At 35.1% G+C, this 17,300-nt stretch overlaps 1 long non-coding RNA gene across 2 annotated transcripts in view; it reads right to left on the bottom strand.

The window, feature by feature from the left end:
* LOC107649309 (uncharacterized) overlaps positions 1-17,300 on the bottom strand; it is a 63,273-nt gene that overhangs the window by 34,294 nt on the left and 11,679 nt on the right. The window contains exons 2-3 of one of the 2 annotated variants that reach the window (XR_001622869.2): positions 9,449-9,550; positions 4,949-5,745 (exon numbers count right to left, since the gene is read on the bottom strand). This is a non-coding gene — a long non-coding RNA (uncharacterized LOC107649309). Of the gene's footprint in view, positions 1-4,948; positions 5,746-9,448; positions 9,551-17,300 lie in introns of those variants that run through there. The other variant, XR_008912966.1, reaches the window with a different exon arrangement.

Raw genomic sequence — 17,300 nt, 5'->3', positions numbered from 1 at the left:
ACTAGATGATTTCTAAGGCCCCATCCAGTTTTCAAAATGATACAATTCTCTAAGATCTAGGAAACCAGAAAACAGATCTTCAGGGTGAAAATGAGCTCAGGAACTGGTTCAAGAAGGCTGTGTCATTTTTATTACTCAGTTGTCCCCTTTCTTATGAGGAGAATGAATTACTGAAGAGATATCCTTCTGCAAATTTACACCTCATAGAGTTTCTGGTAGTTACAGAAGAGTGAACTGAGAGAAATCAGAGAATATTTCTTTTCATTTGGGCTCCAAGACTGTATCCTAGTGCAGGGAACACCAGTATGACCTGGCAGGAGGGACCACAATATTTCCAAAATAGCATTGTAATGTTCCTCTATTGGCAGTCACAAAAGAGATCAATGAATGGAAAGCAAGTCTAGCATCTCCTCAACAGCCAAAGGGAAGGGAGAAAAGAGAAGGAGGAGGAGAAAAAAGAGGAAGAGGAGGAGTGGAAGACTGTTTTCTCTCCAACAAAGCAAGTTGCTAGCTCTATACAGAAACAAAGGGAGAATAAGACATTTAACATTTGTTTTAAAAATGTCAAGGAACTCAGGGGAGGAGGCAGTGAGGAAGAGAGGAAAGGAGAGAGAGAAAAGATTGTCCTTGAAAAGGTATAATCTAGTAGAGAAGCAAACAAATATATAAACACTTCCATTATACGTATGTTTCCCACAGCATTTGTAGCATTTCCTCATGTAGCATATACAACATTACTATTCTGCAGAACCAGTTTCTAAAAGCCAATGAAGTATTTGTGTAATAATCAGAAATATCAAGTAGAACAGAGAAGTAGAACAATCTGACCTGGAAGGAGATTCATTTTTCTATACAACATGTATGCTCTAATTTCCTATATAGAAGAGATGACCTGCCCTTGAATCACATTACCTGTGAGAACCTGGACAAGTCATCACAACTTTGAAGTCCTCAGTTTTTCATCTGCCCCTAATAGGAGACAGGTCAATGTGACCCAGACTCTAGAGTATGCAAAGTAGGATTCTTCTAGTACCTGCTCCCATGGAGTCTCATTGAACTTCTTTGTAGAGATGCATGATGGAGATGCAAGGACCCTTTTTCCGATTTAAAGCATGCACAGGTTCTCTGATTATTTCCTATCAACTTAATAGCTCCATAAAGCCTTTCTAATTGATTACTACACAGGAACTGTGTGCATACATAAAGCTTAAACTAATAGAAGGTTTCTTGTCTGTTTGGAGATGTTTGAGTGAGGAGGAAGAAATTATAGTTTCAATTGGGGAGAGAAATAGCTTCTATGGTGATGGCATTGAGTGTGGCTATGACAACCTTATCTCCCATGGGCTTCATGTCATGTTTCCTCTATCCTTGTTATACTTGTTCTTTCCTGGTCTTGGAGGAACAACTTTGAAATTAACTGGATTCTAACCTGGTACACTTCCAAAGGACCACCAGAGATTCAGCAATTCTTAGAGCTCAGAGCAGATTCTGTAGGACCCAGCAAAGAGTCAGCTCTGAAAAAGAGATCTTCTGGACCTAATCTAGCAGGGAATTGGCATAGAAGCTAAAACAAGAAGCCCTGAAAGTCAATCTATTGATTATGCCAAACTTTAAAAGTGAACTTAGTGGTAGAGGGAATGCTTTGTAGGAGCCACTTTAAGTTTGAGCCCATTCTCCCAAGGGTGTAGTGAATGACTAGAACAGAGTGTATTTTGGGATTTTTTTTCTACTCTCTCAGTAAATATCCTTTTGCAAGAAGCTAATTTATGTTAATTGGCTAATTGATATGGAGCAATATCAATAGATTAAATTATACTGGGGAGATATAAAACAGCAAAGAATATTATAGACATAGTAACCGGGAAAATGATATTATAGAAGAAAATAATTAGAGGAAATGCAACCTAGTCTCTCATGCTGATCTGCTAATGCAAGTAGAGGCTTCAAAGTTTGTGTGTACTATATGCAAAATGAAGAGGTTAGGCTAGATGGCTGTAAGCTCTTTGCTAGTTCCAAACCTACTATCATCTTGTGTTTCTCTAATTAGAGATCAATATCACATTCATATGGAATAAGATTCATTACCAGGTCTCTGTGACTTCTCCCAGAAGCACACTCTTGGGAGGGAAAATGAAGGAAATCAGCATTTAAATAGCACCTATAATGTGTTGGACACATTAAGTGCTTTTTAAAACAAATATTATTTACACACATATGTGATCAATTAAATTTTCTGGAGGCTGTATTTTTAGTTTTTTAATATTATTTTATTAAGATCACTCAAGATTTCTAAACTAGCAAGTGGACTCCCTACACAGTTTAAATGGATGCTAAAATAACCTAAGCAAGAGAGACCCAAGTGCAAGCATCTGAGCTGCCAGCCTTGGGGAGAAAAAGGAGGAAAAAGCCTCACTTCTTGTCCCATAAGCTAACATGATGTCATCATCCAGTCCCTTCCAGGCACATTCTAAAAATTTTCTCATTGGACAATAGCCACACAGTAAAGGAATAAGAGGCTTCCTCCCAGGAAGTGTTGGATCTTTGGGACTCCAAGTCACTCTAACACATGACTTCATGAGGCTTCCAACATGGTAGCTACCTAGCTGATTGCTTACTTCATTACCCAAGAGAGTTCTTACTTACAGATAAACAAGGAGCAATTACCCACCCTGACAGTTTTTACATCTAGACAAAAGAAGGAAGGATCCAACATAGCCTGGGGAAGAGAAAAATTTCAGCTCTGTAATCAAATTTTTGAGTTTTCAAATAAAAAGGGTTTTGTGGGGACCAAAAGAACAACTTAGTATTCACTTTTCACACACACACACACACACACACACACACACACACACAAATACACATATACCTATATATCATGTGTCTAATAAATATACATAGGTATCTTACCACATCATTGCATATATACATAGATATTCTTCCTCCTTTTTCTTCTCTTCCTTCTCCTTCTTCTTCCTCCTCCTCTCCTGTGAATCTATGTATTTATATATGTCTCTGTATACTGCAAATTGGCAAGGAGATGAGACCAGAATCGAAGAGGAAGAGAAAAGGAGGCTTTTGAGAAAAAAAAGATGAGAAAAGGCCTTGGAGAAATTGCTGATTTTTTTTAAACCTTACCTTTTTTTTCTGGAATTGATACAAAGTATTGATTCTAAGGCAGAAGAGCAATAAGATCTAGGCAACTGGGGTTAGGTGACTTGTACAGGATCACACAGGTAGGAAGTGTCTGAGGCCAGATTTTAATGGAGATCCTCCCAACTCCAGGGCTATCTACTGTGCTACCTAGTTTCCCGCACTTTTTTTAATCACACTAAGCTTCTCCTTGAAAGAGTTCAACTTTTTTAAACAATATTCTTCTATTGATGTTATATGATTGATGATGTTGAATGGGCTTTAAAGAATGAAAGTTGAAGATCATGCAAAAAACAGTTGAGCTATGTGTAATGTAATCAGACTATGGAACATTACAAAAGAGGAATGATGCAAAAGAACCAATATCAAAGATGTTGGGAAAATATGACAAAGGAAAAAGGGGGATTAGTTGCATTACAGGCATAAGGGCTATCAGATGGCTATCCAGCAGATTGCACGCATCCACATGATGTCCAAAGAATGCAAAGGTATAGTTGTAACCTAATATAATAAACTCCCTAGAATGGATTAATGGGATGCCATGGACATAAAGATGTAGAGGATGGTCAGTGATCAGCATCATAGAAGAGGGTGCCTGTGTCAATAAGAAAACCGTTATACTGAAACATTAGAATAATAGGAATAAAAACTCAGGCTCAGGCAAGGGATTCCTCAGCTATCTCATACACTTTATGCTTTTAAAAAAATCTCAATTACTCATCTACACTCATTAAAAAGGAATAAATATTGGCAGTTATAAGTTACTGCCATGTAAAACTCCTGGGTTCTTATTTGTACACTAAATCCGAAGAAATGACTGGTCAGGGTAGCAATGAAAATTGAATAAACTTTTAGGCTTAGAATTCATGGGATCCTTTCCCTCAATACTAAACATAAACCTTCACAAGCACCTGCTGAGCTCAGAGTTTTTCCAGACATAAATTTGGACTGTAAACCAATTCTCAAACCCTAAATGGGACTAATTTTGAGGAAAGGCATCAATAGAGATAACTCTGAAATAGAGTAATTGAAGAATGTGGGTGGTTACAGAAGGCAAGAGGAGAGATAGTGCAGTATGATTGTCACTAGTTAATGCTCAAGAATCAAGCTCATTATTTTGAGAAAGAAAAAAAATCCATCTAAAGCCTTTAACTTAGAGCTCATGAATTAAAACTGGCAAGTTCAAATCAAGTCCCAGGGGTATAGAGTGTGCCAAGTTTAATCTGGCACCTAACCACATCATAGCTCATCTATTCATAGAAGTGGAGACAAGATTTCTGAAGCTGGTCTTTGCCAGGGAGTACTACAGTGATCTATGCATGCGCCATAAATCAGTGATTCATTCCTCCGGATGCCAAAGTCCATTTCCAAGGCCATGTTTATAGAAGACCATCAGCGTTCACCAGGAGAGCCACCTTCATCTGAAGGAAACTTTAAATAGCTCAGGAGAAACTCACACACAATCGTAACCTAGCAGACAATCAACTTTGAAGTACAAATGTGAAGGGGAAGTGAATGTTCAACGTATGCCTTCTCCTAAAACTTGGTGAAAAATGAAATGTAGAAGAGAAGCTGGATCCCTGCCATGACACCCATTACAGTGTAGTCTGAGGCTCTGACCCTTCATGTTAGACTTACTGTGTTTTTGACACATTTAGTCAATTAAAATGGGTGAAGTGTAATTTGTTTTTCTTAAGTTTAATACAGCATGTCAATAGACGTTAACCAAAATTTATAGTAGGAACACTAAAGCTGCCACATGCACTTAAACAAATGAACACAATTTATCATGGTTGAAATAAAGAGAGCATCATGGGCATTTGACTTCATACTTCACATAAGCATGTTGCCAAATATAGGAAAGTGAGCTCCAGCTCACACTTCCAATGGAAAAGGCATTTTAGTTCACGTTAAATATTGGTGTGAAACATCTGGCTGGCATCCAAGCCTAAGAAGTGTTAATGTTGGCACTCCCACTGTGTACTTTTCCTGTAAATTGTTGTAGCATTTATTTGACATGGAATACCCAAAGGATTGATGAGCAAAGAAAGGAAGATTTTTTTATTGTGCCATATTACCTTTTTCAGTCATCTATACTAAGCCTTTCCATCTTCAAAGTCTAAACAAGTAGCCACCTGTACTCAGTCAGTGAAAGATATTTTTCATGAAACTATGGCTTGCCTTTTTTATAAACCAATAAAAGCACACATTCTCCATTTTATTAGTCAGCAAAGCAGTGGTGAATTTAATGCTGAAATTTATAAATGCAGTTCCTTTATGGAGAGCTAAACTTGTTTGCCCTGTTTAAGTGTATACCACAAGAACAGTCCATTTCATTTCATAATTTCTTTCTCAATCTTTCTCAATCACTGACTGCAACTGTGTATATATTTTAATTAAAAAAAACCATAACACCCATATCATTTATGTGATTAACTATAAACCACTAAGGATTTAAAAGAAATGCAGTATGACTAAATAAAAATGTGTTCACCACAATATTGGTACTTGAATTGGCATTCACTTTACTTCTATTTCATTGAAGACATAGAAACTGTGGAGGAGACGTTTCCATTCACATGTGATTCTGTAAATCTGAAAATAAACCACATATTTTGCCATAAAAACTCAACATAAAAGTTGAAGATGACTTAAATAGAACCACTTAAGTGTTTTGTAGTTCACAAATGTGCTGGTTAAAAAAGATACATAGATTGAGAAAATGAAATTTAATGTGGATAGCATTTATTTAAAAAGATACATGTTTCCACCATCCTAGGTACAGAGATCACAACCTTTTTATGCCTTAGTGGGCAAAAGATGGTTAGCAGATAGACAGCCCAAGCACTATATAAAGAAAACCAGAGGAAGGCTTATATCAGGTGGACTCTTTACATAGGATATGAAGCTGGAAGAAACTTTAGAAATCATCTAGATCATCTAGTCTAACCTCTGAATTTAGATGAAGAAAATAAAGCTTCCCAAAATGAAATGACTTCTTGTAGTAGTAGCAGACTCTAGAAGGGATCTAAGATCCTCCAGATTTAGTGTCCTTTTTACTCTACAGTGCTGGACATGAATAGAAATCATACAGTAAGCTGAGATACTGAGAAAGCATTGAGAGAGAAGGTGATTACACTGGGAACATGGAATCCTCAAAGCACCAAGGTGTGAAAGAACCAACTGCAATAATAAGCACATTTGAAAGGTATCTAAAGATATTCTGATGACCTAAAAATGGATGTGACTAAGTGCCCAGGATTATAGAATTAGGAAGAATGGGGTTTGTGACTTAGGACTCCAATATTTGCCCTCTGCAAATTGATACCTTTATTTAAAAAAAAAATCTTCCTTCACTGATCCTACCATTCTGAAGAGCAATTTAGAATCATGGCTGAAGGGCTATCAACCTGTGTACACCCTTTGATCCAGCAATATCAGTACTAGGTCTGTATCCCAGAGATATTTTCTACAAATGAAAAGGGCTCTTTATATAAAAATATTTATAGGAATTCTTTTGTATGATGGTAAAGTTAGAGTATGTCCATCAGCTGTGAAATGGATGAATAAGTTGTTGAATGGAATTGTAATGGAATACTATTAAGCTATAAGAAGTGATAAGCAGGATAATTGCAGAAAAACTTGGAAAAAATTTACATGAACTGATTGTTGAAGAGTAAAGTGAGCAGAACAAGAACATTGTACACAATAACAGCACTATTGTACAATGATTGGCTGCAAATGCTTTAGCTATTCTCAGGAATCCAATGATCCAGGTCAATGCTGAAGGACTTATGATGAAAAATGCTATGCATCTAGAGAGAAAGAACTTATGGAGCTTTAATACATCTTGATGCATAGTATTTCTCACTGTATTTTCTCACTGGGTTTTTATATGTGTCTTCTTCCACAACATGACTAATATGAAAATATTTTTGCATGACTGAACATGTATAATCTATATCAAATTGTTTACCATCTCATGAAGGGAGAGGAGAAAGGAAAAAGAAAATGGAAGACTATTTATAAATCAAATATTTAGAAAGCTAATATTGGGAAAAATTTTACATATAATTGGGAAAACTAAAAATATTAAAAGAAAAATTCTTATCTTCAAATTAAAAGATCTGCTCATTACTTTCTTCCTTCAATCTTTAGCTGACTCCATCTAAAACTTTTGGGGCTCACATTCTTCTCAGTAATCCAATGGGAAATTTTATTTGTCATTGTATAAATAAAAATAGTTGTTTAATTAATCATTCCTATGCTAATCACCTGGGAAAATAAGAGTAAGAAAAATTCTATTTTTAAAAAAGATAACACAAATTTGTCAACTGAATGGTATAGGCCTTCATCACATTAGTAATGACCACTTCCTATATAATTGGGACAAATGATATGTTAAAGGGATATCACATAAATAAACAAGTCAAAATAATATTTTTAATATACCAAGAAGTCATTTGTTATATAGACATGTGATATTAAACTCAAATAGAAATGAATTCCTGCACTGGGAATTGACTTAAAATACCACAAATTAACATTATATATGTTGTATTTATTTGACTAAATAGTTCTCAATTCATCCAAATCTCAATTTTAATCTGGTTCAAGTTGCACTCTGGAGTTTTACAGAACTCTGATGCAGACAAGTTTCTATCAATCCAAATGGTATAATGAATGAGTAAACTCTTTTTTAAAAATTCTTTTCAATGGATCACTTTGTCCTCCAGAACCACACCTTTGGTGCTTTCAATGGCTTATGGGGAAAATTGTAGGAACTAGGGAGAATAAAGAATCAAGAGGTGAGAGATAGAAGCATTATTTATTTTTTTTACACCCTCACCTTCCGCCTTGGAGTAAATACTGTGTATTGGCTCCAACGCAGAAGAGTGGTAAGGGCTAGGCAATGGGTGCCAAGTGACTTGCCCAGGGTCACACAGCTGGGAAGTATCTAAGGCCAGATTTGAACCTAGGACCTCCCATCTCTAGGCCTGGCTCTCAATCCACTGAGCCACCCAGCTGCCCCTCATTGTTTATTTTTAATAGGCTATAAAAAGTAAGATCAAAGGATCATAGGATTAGAGCTTACTGATAGGGGCTAAGTATAGTGCCAAGCTACTCTTGCTCAGACCTAAGCCCAAACTTGCAAAGCTCTGATCAATTAGACTTTGCCATAGATCAAACTACATAGGGAGCACTGAAAGCTTACTGATATCCATATTATCTTTGATAACCTGGAATAACATAATATTTAATAAATACTCCCAAAAATGCAGCAACTCGGGATCAATTCAGACCTTCCATTAAGAAGTGCCATAGATATCAAAACTGAAGTCAGGAAGTAAACTAGAAGAAAGGGCAGGGGGTAGGTATGGGGAGGAGTGCAGTACTCCTACCATAAAGAATTCTTTTGGAGACTGAAAAGCTCAAGACTCAAATCCAAGAAAAAGAGAATAAATCCAAAATGATTATAGGTATAACCTTAAAAAAATAATAAAATTTGAGCAAAAATTCAACTAGAATTCCTGGAAGAGAATAAGCCAGAGGTTTTTTTCTTTAATAGTATTTTTTTTGTGAATGAAGTGAGAATACATAAAAAAAAACAATTGAAATAAAAATAAAAGCTAAGGAAAAAAGAATTAGAAAGGGAACTAATATTTTAGCCCAAAAGCAAAACATTGTCCAAACAGCAAACTCTCCAAAAATAAGAATGTACCAAATAGAAGCTAATGACTCCATGAGGCAATAAGAAATATTAAGATAAAAAGTCAAAAGACTGAAAATATGGAAGAAAATGTAAGGTATCTTACAACAAAACAACTGGCCTGGAAAGTCTCAAAAAGAAAAACAAAATGTAAAAATCAATGAACTATCTGAATGGCATCACAAAAAAATCTAGACATCCTATTTCAAGAAATTTTTTAACTCCCCACATCTCTTAGAATCAGAGGGCAAAGTAGAAATAGAAAGAATCCACCAGTCATCTCCTGAAAGAAACCTCAAAATGAAAACTCCCAGGAGCATCATAGTGAAAATCCAGTTTCCAAATAAAAGAAAAATACGGCAAGCAACCAGTCAAGAATACTTAACTAGTAAAATAGAATATAATGTTACAAGAGAGGGAGAGAGGATGAGCAATGGATCTTTAATAAAACATTAAACCTCCAAGAATTCCTGATGAAAAGATCAGAATTGTGTAAAAACTTTAAAGTACAAACACAAGAGTAAAGAGAAACAAATGCTAAACATGAATAAACAATAATAAAGAACAAAACGAAGATAAACTATTTACATTCAAATGTGGAGAGATGATTCATGTGAACTTTCTCATCAGAGGGAATCATATAAGGAGTCTGATTAGACTCTGGGAGTGGTTCTGCAATATCTTGATAATCTCAAGAGAAGAATGAAAAGAGAAGAGAAGACAAATACATTTAGAAGGTTGAAAAAGGAAAGAAGTTTTGGGGAAATGGCCTTATATCAACAAGGTGTCCAAATATACAAACTAGGAGGATGAGGTGGGGGAAATTCCTGGCACTTGAACTTCACTCTCATCTGAAATGGTCAAGAGAAAGAATGAAGTGTACACACAGCTGAGTACAGTTGGGTACACTTCACTCAACAGGAATATAACAAGGAAAGGAGAGAAGGGAGAATTTGAAGGAGAGCAGATTAAAGAAAGGATTAGTCAAAAGCAAAATAAAGTCTAAAGATGTACAAAATATTTATACCTTTTCTGATGTATCAGAGAATTTAAATTTGGAAGGATGCCCATAATTTGGGGGATTGCTGATCAAATAATACTATATAAATATGATGGGATAATATTATGCTGACTTATTAGCAAAATGACAAATCACAATCCAAGAGGACTAATGATACATAAAGTATGCTACACACCTCCCAATATAAGGATAAAGAACTAACAATGCAGAATAAGATAAATATCTTTTTGGCTGTGGCCAATGGGTAATTATCTTTAATTGGCTATTTGGAGTGAGAGGGAGAGAAGGTTAGTTTTACTGATAAAAAATTTTCTAAAATTTTTTCTAAAAAAAAAAAAAACTTGAAAAATCTTTAGAGATCACTTAGTTCAACCCTTTCATTTTACTATTGAGGAAACTGAGACCCATAGAGGTTATGACTTGTCCATAACTAGAGTGATAAGAAGTGGGAGAGTCAGGCTTGAAACTCAGATCTTTCAATGCCACCTCAGCACTCTTTCCACTATAAAAGGGCTTTTGAATGTATCTATTGTGTAGATCATTTTTTTTTTGCACTCATGCAAGTACTTGGAGCAAAAATTAGCATACACTGGAGGAACAAAGCAAACAATAGATTGACAGTTTTTGCTATTCAACTAGCTAATGGAACCATGTGTAGACATAGTCATAAAGTGTGAAATAGTGCAAATTAAAAGAGTAAAAATCCTTTGCATTATAATGCGTGACATTGTAATAGCTTATCCACCCAGATTTGAAAATTAGAACTTGAATATTTTTCCTGTGAAGAGACTCATGAGCAAAAAAATGGATATTAAAGTTTGTGAGGGTGAAAGTTTTGTTCAAATTCCATCTTTTTTTCATATTCCTCATAAGGAAAATGTCTACATAAGAAAGGGAGTCACTTTTCCTTTTTCAAAACTTTTTAAAGGAGAAATACTCCCTTTCCTCCCATTTTGTGCTATCATCTGTAATGGCAACTATAACTCACCAATGCCCATAAGACATGTTTTTCTTTTTATTTATAGATCATTAGGAAACTTAGCCTACTGCATTAATGTGTTACACTTACACTTTATGGCTTTCTGTCAGAAATATCTCTGATAACTAGTTTCCAGATCCACTTAGTCCATGTAAAACAAACCCCCTTTTATAGATGCATTTCTCTGTAATAAATTAACCTCTGGACTTATAGAAACTACTACGCAAAGGAAGAATAATTTGGTTGTGTATAGCTCTGAGAGCTTTATCAATGAAACCATCCATATTTCTGACACAATGGGAACTGTATCTTGAGTGATGTATTTTGTGCTCTGGACTTTACCTTCTCTACCAATGAATGATATCAAGACCACTGGGTTTACAAGAATGGTATTGAGGGCTCTGCCAAAGCAAAGCCATACACACATTTTAGTACACCATACATAAGATTTTAGTAAGAAACATAGCCTAAGAAGATTGCTTTTTATTTAAAATGATTAGTATTTTCTTATGTGAATTCTCTACTTACTGCAATATTAAATGATGGACCACAGAAAAAGAAAAGTAGGTAGAGAGACATTCAGGTAAGAGAAAGATACATAAATAGATAAGAGATAGACAGATATAGATAGATATGCAGACAGGCAGATAGATAGATAGATAGATAGATAGATAGATAGATAGATAGATAGATAGATAGATAGATAGATAGATAGATAGACAGACAGACAGATTGACAGACAATGTTCACTAATACATCATAAAGGGCAGAAGGCAACCTATTACAAGTTTAGTCAACAGTTACTAACAGATAGCACCAGAAGGCAAATATCAGAAAGAACATGCTAACTATTCCATTTCCCTGATTAGTTTCTGGTGGTACACAACCAAAAGGTCAAGGTGGCAAAATGAACAAAACACATACGAGAAATAAATCTTGATATTTGGGAAGCAAGACCCCCCCCCAGGCAAATATTGAGGCCTCAAAATTGAAAACTCAGGACAAATTGTGATCATTGAGATATGACTAAACATACAGATCTTCTGCTCAGACAAATTTAGTGGGGATTCATTAGGCTGAGGCTTCATGGGAAATGGTTCAGTTAGGTACGTACTACTAAGAAAGGTAATGCTGTAACTAGTTTAATAAATTCTGCCTGCTGTTTTGAGATTTTTTCCAATTGAATCTTGCTCATTAGTTCATTATCCAGAAAAACTAGGATAAATGTGCTATATAATTAAATGCACATGTAAAATCTCTCTCTCGTTCTTTAGCCCCTGCTACTCAGCAGCCAATGGTCAAGCTAACATTGACAAGGACAAAAGAGATTTCTTTCTTGGCTAGGTCAAACTTAAATACTTGGAGAAAGGGCATTTGAAGGACATAGAGGAACAGAATAGTCAAAAGGCAGAATCATATAATTCAGCTAAAGAACTATGTCCCAGAATAAAGTTGGAGAATGGACTGGAGGTTGTTGGCTTCACAGAAAAGCAGTAGCATCATATACTAAGACTTTCCCCCAATCTGGAGGCTAACCACCCTCCTCCTCTAGGAGGGCAGGAGTAAATTATTAGTCATTAAAGTCTGTGTGTTAAATGGGTTCTAAATTTCCTTAGGATCCTTGCTATATACTGCTTAAGGAATGTCTATGTCTGGAAGAAGCTTTAGATACATCATACATGATTTAATATTATTTGTTTTATTCCTTTTGCTGATTACATGCTAAAGAATAAAAAATATACACAGTTAAACATGTCTATTTGCATGGATAGTAGATATCATTATGGTGTAGTCACATGATTGGAAGAATATAGGAGATTCAGGGATTTGTGAAGTAAAATACCTCAATTCCAAGGAATGGTGGTTGTCACAGAATAATGTGTCATAAGCTGGCATCTCCTGGCATCAGCATCAGCCTGAGTGACAACATGGCAGAGCCATTGTCACCATGGGCATCCCTAGCAGACAGGGAAGAGCCAGTGAAATGTTGCCCTAGAAGGGCAGGTGGCATGACATTTGCAAGCTAGTTGGCAAAGAGGGTTCTTAAGCTCAGGTGGGAGGGAAGCCACTGGATTTTTGACTCTCTGAGCTGTCCAGGCACTGACTTATCTATCTTGGCCTTTGATTTATAGTGAGCCTCACTGCCTGAGCCAGTGAAATTAAGAACTGTTATAATTGGGCTGAAATCTCTCAAAAGCTCTTCTCTCTTTTGCTTCCTCTCTTTTTATTAATAAATGCTTATAGATCTAGTGCTGAACCTCCTTACCACTTTTAATTTGTTACAGGGAGATGATAAGTTTTCCCATTGAGATGGAGTCTCAGAATTTTTCTGGTTGACCAAACCTAGACTTAAGAGACCAAGGTAAGCACAGTTACCCAGAAAGTGATAAAGCTGAATGAAGGAACTCTTCCATTCTCTGATAATAATAAAGCATCTTCTGGTGCTGGGGGGAATAAACAACTGCTAAAAAGTGTACATGACTTCCTAGAACCTGGTTATTATTGGGAATAGGATCAAATGCATGGCTAGCAATATACCACATGGTGATAAAATCTGAATGACAGTGTATAAGTAGAAATGCGATGTGGAAAAGTACATGTCATTATATAGTTACTGTTGTCAAGATAAATTGAAATTCTACCAATATATACCTGTATATATACAAGCCAATATTGTAGAAATCTATAACCACAAAAAAGTATCTGTTTTATCAACAAATGACTGAGAATTCACTCTAACTGTATAAACTCTGCCTTATTCTCTTCTTTCTCTATAGCAGTTAAGATATTATCTTCCATTCCACCCGAAAGAATAAGGAAATTTAATTTAATACAAGGAATGGTCATAGGATTAGAGAGAATCTGTGCTTTTTAGTAATTTAGTTCGATCAGGAAGGGATCAGGCTACAATTAAATTTCTTTCCATGATATACCACTCAGGGAAAGTACCAGATGAAGAGTATTCTGACACTTCATCTGGCACTTTCCCAACTCTGATCTTTATTAGCTCACTGATCCTATATAATGTACTTTAAGGTCCTTTTCTTAAGGAGTCTATTGTTGTTATTATTCAGTTGTGTCCAACTCTTTGTGACTCCATTTGGGATTTTCTTGGCAAAGATCCTAGAATGGCCTGACATTTCTTTCTCCAGCTTATTTTATAGGTAATGAAACTGAGGAAAATACAGTTAAGTGACTTGCCCACAGTCACACAACTAGTAAGAGTCAGAGGTCAGATTTAAAATTGTTCTTCCTGACTCTAGAGCTGGCTTGCTATCCATTGTATCATCTAGTTGCTCCTTTCTTAGATAGTAGTTAATGATAAAAAGGGAAGAAAAAAGTTTTCATGTAAAGAGATTCACTCCATCAAATGATGGAAGATATTGCCAATATTAACAATGAAAATTTCAATCTTAATATGAGTAGAAAAAAACATTATTTTAATATACAATTCTAATATGTATATATGAAAAAAGACTTTTTGAGATAAATTTTTTAAAAGTTCAAAGAGAAAGTGATATGTGGTATAGCTATTTGACAAAAGATTCTAGGAGAAGTGGGGGGGGGAGGAAACATGTTGCCTAGACCAACATCTCATACCATACACAAAGATAAAGTCAAAATGGATCCTTGGTCTAGAAACAAATGATGATACCACCCACAAATTAGGGGAATATAAAAAAGTTTATCTGTCAGACTTATGGATAATGGAAGGATTTATGACCAAACAATATACAGAGAGCATTACAACAAAATGAAATAGAAAATTAACTATATTAAATTTAAAGGGTTGTATGCAAACAAAATCAATGCAACTAAGATTAGAAGGAAAACAACAAATTGGTGGGGAAGGGTATAGCACGTATCTCTGGCAAAGGCCTTATACCTTAAATATATAGACAGCTGAGTCAATTTTATAAGAACACAAAGCAATCCTTAATTGATAAATGGTCAAAGTATATAAATAGGCAATAATCATGTAAAATTGTCTATATTCATATAAAAAATGCTCCAAAACACTTTAGATCAAAGAAATTCAAATTAAACAACTCTAAGATGCCATTTCATGTCTATCAGATTGGTTAATATAACTAAAAAAGGAAATTATCAATATGGGGAGGATGGGAAAATTGGAACACCAATTCACTTTTGGTGGAACTGTAAATTTATATAACCATTCTAGAGAGCAATATGAAACCATACCCAAAGGAACATAAAACTATGCATATTCTTTAACCCAATGATACCACTAAGTCTGAATCTAAAAGAGATCAGATATAAGGGGAAAGGACCTACTTGTACCCCAAAAAAAATTGTAGTGGAAAAAAATTGGAAACTGAGGTGATATTTATCAATTGGGGAATAGCTGAACAAGTTGTAGTCTATGGTTGTAATAGAATACTGCTGCACCATAAGAAATGACAAACAGGATGAGTTCAAGAAAACTTTGAAGGACTTCTATGAACTGAAAAGAAGTGAAGTGAGTAGAACCAATAGAACACTATATGCAGTCAAAGAAATATTGTCTGATGATCAACTGTGAAGTACTGAACTATCATTAGCAAAATGAGATTTCAAGATAACCCCATGGAACTCATGATAAAAAATGCTATCCACAGCTAAGGAAAGAACTGTTGGAGTATGATCACAAATCAAAGCATGTCATCTTTCACTTTATTTCTTTCATGAGCTTTTTATTGTATTGTGATATTGGGTCTTCTGTCACATCATGAAAAATCTAGAAATACATATTACATCAAAGCTCTAATGTAATCTAAATCATACTACTTACAACCTCAGGGAGAGGGGGTTATGAGGGAAGAAGAGAGTCTAAATTGTAAAATGTCAAAAAAAATTGTCAAAATTTTTTCCTATATGTAATTAAAAAAAACTTTAAAAGTTAATAAAATATTTTTCAAATAAGGAAAAAAAAAGAAAAGCAACTCCTTGTTAAAGAAAAAGAAAAGAAACTCCTCAATCAGAAGCATCTGGTAAAACATTTTACAACCAGGTACCACATCTTAAAATCTTAAGAATGTTTCATCATCCTGTTCTTTTCCCTTTATCTCAATAACAGCTCAACAGTCACAACCATGTCAGCCTCCACTTCCATCTTATAGTAGTCTTTGTCTTGAACTAGATTCCTGTTTGTTTTACCAATTTGTTCTTCCTTTTCTGCCTTGCACCATTTTCCTGTCTGTTTCACCAATTTGGTGCACCCATTGGTCCAACTCTATAAATTTGCTCCACCCACTATTGGTCATTTCTTTAATTATTTTGTCTGCCACCCAAGTCTCCTTTATCCTTGCATCTACCTCTTCAAGTTTTAATCATTATTTAATCATTAATTGTCCTTAATCTTCTTTAATGCTTTTTTATACTCCTTAGTTGTCCTTCATACTGTTTTCCCTGTAAACAGGAAGAAGGATCTATATCAGTATCTTGGCCTAGAGATTGTTCTTCAAATTTTCCTCAATTTTTCTAAATTTCTCTGCTCATCTTACACCACTGTTCCACTTCACTTATCCAAAGTCACCCACTTGACTTTCTTCTTATTTAACTCAAATGCTTTTATTTCCTCTTCCTCCTCTCACAATCTTCCCCAATGAAAGGCAAAAGTAGAATTTAATTCAGTTGAAGCAGGCCAACTAGAAAATAATCCTAATTGAAGATAGTAAATTCGACCTTCTAATATTTGAATTTCTCTCAGGAATAGAAAAGCTTATTCAAAAGGAACAGGATGAAAGGATGCTGAGAAGGCAATAACATTGTATAGTTAGAAGATAAACTTATAAGAAGAGACCCAGGAAATGGAGAGGGTAAGCATGATAGAGTTCACTTGGGAGAAGAGCAATGGAGGCAGAAAAAGACTTGATAATGGAATATAATGTAGGCCACTTGAATAGAAAAAGGAAATAAGTTAGTTTAACAAATAGATCATAAAATGATAGGGGACTTAAATTATACAGAGAGTTGCTAGGGTACTCCTCCTTACCAAAACAGAGTAGCTTATAATTTCTTGATTTGCCTAATAAGTTCCCATTTCTATAGGTACACTAACCAACTGGGGAAAATTATGTTTTGGATTTAATTCTCTTCAAGAAAGAAGCAGTCACTGAGACAAAAATAACTAGATCATTGGAAGAAATGACTAATCCTCCCTGGAATTGTTTGTAAAGTAAGAGAGGAAAACAGGACATTGTCCAATATGTGCCCTAGATTTCTAAAGAATAGGTTTAGAGGATTCAGGGAGAGAATGGGTAGGATCCCATTAGGGGTATGTGAAAGGTAGTTTTGGAAAGCACTTTATCAAATTTTCAGGCATTTACTTTTCAGAAATCAACACATGTTACAGATCAATTTTTAGTTTATTGTTTTTATCATATGTTATTATTATGTTTATTATGTTATTGCTATTATTATTATATAGTAATTATCCA

The sequence above is a fragment of the Monodelphis domestica genome, chromosome 6 (genome assembly GCF_027887165.1).
Source record: "Monodelphis domestica isolate mMonDom1 chromosome 6, mMonDom1.pri, whole genome shotgun sequence".
Classification (NCBI taxonomy): domain Eukaryota; kingdom Metazoa; phylum Chordata; class Mammalia; order Didelphimorphia; family Didelphidae; genus Monodelphis; species Monodelphis domestica.
This window is presented reverse-complemented; position numbering and strand designations above follow the sequence as displayed.